Source organism: Arachis ipaensis, chromosome B05, assembly GCF_000816755.2.
Source record: "Arachis ipaensis cultivar K30076 chromosome B05, Araip1.1, whole genome shotgun sequence".
NCBI lineage: Eukaryota > Viridiplantae > Streptophyta > Magnoliopsida > Fabales > Fabaceae > Arachis > Arachis ipaensis.
In genome coordinates, this window is record NC_029789.2 from 98,426,091 (window position 1) to 98,431,429 (window position 5,339).

The window sequence follows — 5,339 nt, forward strand, 5'->3', positions numbered from 1 at the left end:
ATCAGTAGCGTGCAAGTTTCTTAAGAAAAAAAATCCAGCGCCAAAAGAAAAGAAAACACAATTATATATGTTTAAATAGATTTTCAATTTTGTTATTACATTTATTTTATTTTGTTTTGTTAGTTTACTTTATCTTCTCTTTGATATATTTGGGTGTCTTTTTTTTATTTTTTTATATTTATGATTTAATTCTTTTTTAGTTGATTGAGTTTCTCTGCTTCTTTATTTGATTTTTAAAATGTAACAACCAAATAATTTTTAGAGTAGTAAAAAGTAAGAGTGATGAGTTGAATAGAGGATAAAAACCAATTTTAAAAATAAATACAAGTGTCCATCTTTGAACGAAATACGTGAAACAATGATTGTGAGATCCTTTGTACAATATTTCTGCAGGTTCATTACTATGATGATTCACTCAAATGATACTCTAATTGATACGAGAATGATGCAAAGAGCCATTCAACACTTAACTAATCACTTGAATGAATTGGAAGAATGGATGTAGGAGGTGACACAAATATTGTCCAAGAGTACTAAACATGACACTTTTTAGAGATGACATCAGAATCATAAACCTTTTGATGATGACTCTAATGGGACTACAACACATTGGCATAGAAGACAAGATAGTAGTACCAATTCCATCAAGATGTAAATACCACCAATCAAAGCGAGAAACGATCCTAAAATTTATTTGGAGCGAAAAAAAGGTTCATTTGGCAGCAGTTGCGTTCTCTAATTATACATAGCTTTGGTGGGATGTACTAGTGAAGATAAGACAACAGAATGAAAATCACCCTATAGTCTTAGGATTATATGAAGCGTCTCATAAAGTAGAAATTTGTTCATTTGCACTATTACAGGAAAGTGCATCAAAAGTTACATAAGTTGATTCAAGATTCTACTTCAGTTAAAGACTATCATAAGAAAATGAAGATGCTTATGATTAAGGCCAATGTAAAAGATGATACTAAGGTTATTATAGCATGGTTTATAGGTGGTTTGCATAGAGTTATTGATGATGTGATGGAATTACATCATTATGTAAAGATGGAGGATTTAATTAGTATGGCAATAACGGTAGAGTGACAACAACAAATAAGAGAAGCAAAGGGGTTATCTTATGCCAATCTAAAGTGAATTCACAAAGCGTCTCGTAATGATGACAAAACAAAGAACTAAGGGTGTTGACTCCAAGGAGAAGTTGTTTGATGCTACAAAAAAGAAAGATAATTCTAACTCTTCTTCTACTACTACCTCAGTGTCATGGTTTGGGTCATTATGCCATTAATTTTTTGAACAGGAGGATGATGGTTATTAGAGGAATGTGATATTGTGTTTCACTTTTATCAAGGTGATGACTCTGATCATGATAGTATGACACCTTTGGAAGATTATTCTGATAGTGATGTTGCGTATGCAGTCTATGGTGAATACCTTGTTATTTTAAATTTGTAGGTGGTGTACGAATCCCCACACTTCGTACAACTGAACCAGCAAGTGCACTGGGTTGTCCAAGTGATGCCTGAGCGAGTCAGGGTCGATCCCACGAGGATTATGGTATGAAGCAAGCTATGGTTATCTTGCAGATCTTAGTCAGGTGAGTAGGAGATGTTGGTATGTTTGTGATTTCATAAAAGGAATAAAGGGTATAAAATACTTTGTGAATCGAATTATAATCAGGGATAAAAAGATGGTTAAGGCTTGGAGTTGCTTTGTCCTTTTGGATTAACTCTGGTCTTACTGTCTTCTTCAATTGTGAATGATTTCTTTAATGGCAGGCTGTATGTGATTGACGCTGATTTGAGCAGCCACCATAACTCCTCCAAATCTGAACCCCAGGGTTAGTGTGAATCCATTCTGATTGAGGGTGAAGCTTCTGCAGTCCATTCTCCTTAATGATCCTACTCAAAACGCCACAGACAAGGTCGGATCTTTCGGATTAGAGAATGCTGCGCCTTTGGGTTCTAGCCTCTACCACAGAGACCCTAATCTCCCCATACCTTGGCTGAACTGGTGTCTTGAGAAGTCCCCAACGAAGTCGTGAATTAGCCATATGAGAGATGTATAATCAAGCTAGCGGTTCAATGCTTTTCAGTCACGTATTCACACGAACCCAAGAAGAACACGGGTGGTTGTTAGGCACGCGGTCTTAGTATGAAGAGCGGAGCTGATTGTCATGGATCATCCCATTCATCATGTTGAAGAATGAATATACATCTTAGAATTAAATCAAACACAGATTGAAGAGAAACAGTAATACTTTTATTAATTCATAGAACTCAGCAAGTCTCCTCCCCTCAACCTAGGAGGTTTAGAAACTCATACTGATAGGAAATACAGTGGCAAACAAAAATATGGCATCCTGTTCTATATGATTATGTAAAATATCCCTTAAATACTAAACTAATGACTAAGGATTACATAAGAAAGGGTAAAATAGTCTTTTAGTACTAAAATCCACTTCTGGGACCCACTTGGTGAGTATTTGGGCTGAGCTTTAATGAGATCCATGTGCTAGGAGGCCTCTAGGGCATTGAACATGGTGGGCGATTCCCCACACTTCGTACAACTGTACCAGCAAGTGCACTGGGTTATCTTGCAGGTCTTAGTCAGGCGGATATAAGAGTTGTTGGATTTATGAGATCTGAACTAGGTTGATATGTTTACAATGATAATCTTAAATCTTAGATGGTTAAGGATTGGAGTTGCTTTGTCTTTCTGGTTTGACTCTGGTATTACTGTCTTCTTCAATTGTGAATGATTTCTTCTATGGCAGGATGTATGTGATTAACGCCGTATGGCCGCGGTCGCCAATCTCTTTTGCTTCAGATCAAATGCCGTATGGCCGCGGTCATCCAATCTGAACGGGGGTGAAGCTATAGCAGTCTATTCCCTTGGTGATCCTACTCAAAATGCCACAGACAAGGTCGAATCTTTCAGATCAGAGAATGCTGCGCCTTTGGGTTCTAGCCTCTACCACAGAGACCCTAATCTCCCCATACCTCAGCTGAACTGGTGTCTCGAGAAGTCCCCAACGAAGTCATAGATTAGCTGTCTAAGAGATGTATAATCAAGCTAGCGGTTCGATGCTTTCCAGTCACGTATTCACACGAACCCAAGAAGACACGAGTGGTTGTCAGGCACGCGGTCTTAGTATGAAGAACAGAGCTGATTGTCACAGATCATCCCATTCATCATGTTAAAAAATAAATATACATCTTAGAATTAAATCAAACACAGATTGAAGAGAAACAGTAATGCTTTTATTTATTCATAGAACTCAGCAAGGCTCTTCCCCTCAACCTAGGAGGTTTAGAAACTTATACTGATAGAAAATACAATGATAAACAAAATATGGCGTTCAATCCCCTATGATTATGTAAAATATCTCTTAAATACTAAACTAATGACTAAGGATTACATAAGAAAGGGCAAAACAGTCTTTCAGTGCTAAAATCCACTTCTGGGCCCACTTGGTGAGTGTTCAGGCTGTGATTTGATGAGATCTCCGAGCTATGAGACCTCTAGGGCGTTGAACGCTGGCTAGGGGGTCCTCTTTGGGCGCTTGGATGCTGGTCTCTTCCTTGTGGGCGCTGGACGCCTGGAATGGGGCGGGAGGCTGGTGTTGGACACCAGTTTTGGGCCTTTTATTCTGAAGCAAAGCATAGACTATTATATATTGCTGGAAAGCTCTGGAAGTCAGCCTTCCATAGCCGTTAAGAAAACTTCATTTGGACTTTGGTAGCTCCAAAAAAGCTCTTCTGAGTGCAAGAAGGTCAGATCCAAACAGCATCTGCAATGCTTTCTCTGTCTCTGAATCAGACTTTTGCTCCAGCTCCTCGATTTCAGCCAGAAAATACCTAGAATTGCACAAAAACACACGAACTCAAAGTAGAATCTAAAAATGTGAATTTAAGACTAAAACCTATGAGAACTTAATAAAAATTAGACAAAACATGCTAAAAACTATATGAAAATAATGCCAAAAAGCATATAAAATATCCGCTCATCACAACACCAAACTTAAACTGTTGCTTGTCTCCAAGCAACTAAAAACAAAATAGGATGAAAAGAAGAGTATGATATAATAAATCTCAGAGTTTCCAATGAAGCTCAGTTTCAATTAAATGAGCGGGACTTAGTAGCTTTTTGCTTCTGAATAGTTTTGGCATCTCACTATCCATTGAAACTCAGAAATGTTGGTCTCTTTAGGAACTTAGAATCCAGATGGTATTATTGACTCTCCTAGTTTAGTTCTTTTTTTTTATTCTTGAACACAGCTTTTTAGAGTCTTGTCCGTGGCTTTAAGCACTTTGTTTTCCAGTATTACCACCGGATACATGATAAACCCATATTTCATGAGTTCTTTTGTGCTTAATTAGAGTGATTTATTCAACTCTTCACCTACTTATTCACATTAATTGCATGGTTTTACCTTCCCTTCCTTATTATGTCATATTGTGAAAAACATGTTTCATAAGCTTTAAAAATTAATTATTTTAATTACCTTTATTTCCATTCGATGCCGTGATTAGTGTGTTGAGTAGTTTCAGATTTTCTAAGGCAGAATGACTTAAATGATGGAAAAGGAAACATACAAAAATGGAAGAAGAAAGCAAAACGGAGCTTTGAAGGAAACTGGTATTCACGCGATCGCATGGATGACGCGATCGCGTGCCAAGCACGAATCAGCAGCGACGCGACCGCACGACTGACGCGACCGCGCGCCTTAAGCAAAACGCACATGACGCGATCGCGTCAGTGGCAAGGAAAAGCTCCAGAGGACGCGACCACGTGAGCCACGCGGACGCGTGACAGAGGCCACGTATCAGAATTTACAGAATACGCCCCCAGCGAATTCTGAAGCCCTTTTTGGCCCAGATCCAAGTACAGACAGCATAGACCAGAGGTTATAAAGTGTGGGAATGCACCCATTCAAGAGAGCTCGCATATTTTACCTTTCAATGATTTAGATTTAGTTGAGAGGGAGATCTTCTCTCTCTCTCTTTTAGGATTTAGGATTTCTTCTTGTTTTAAGAGTAACTCTGGATCCCAGGTTTAATGTTCTTTTATTTTAGTTATACTTTTATTTATTTATTCCAACATTTGAATTGATTATTATAATTTGATTTAAGAATTCTTCCATGTTACAGACAATTATTTGAATTAATGATATTTGAGGTATTTTCAGTTTATGATTGTTCTCTTGATTTAAGTTGCCATTGCTTCCTATCTAAGGATATTTTTATTATTCTATCAATTTTACTTTTTTCCCTTTTGGTTCTGGTTAAAAATTCAGTAACTCAACAGTTATTAATCTCAATATAATTGATAAT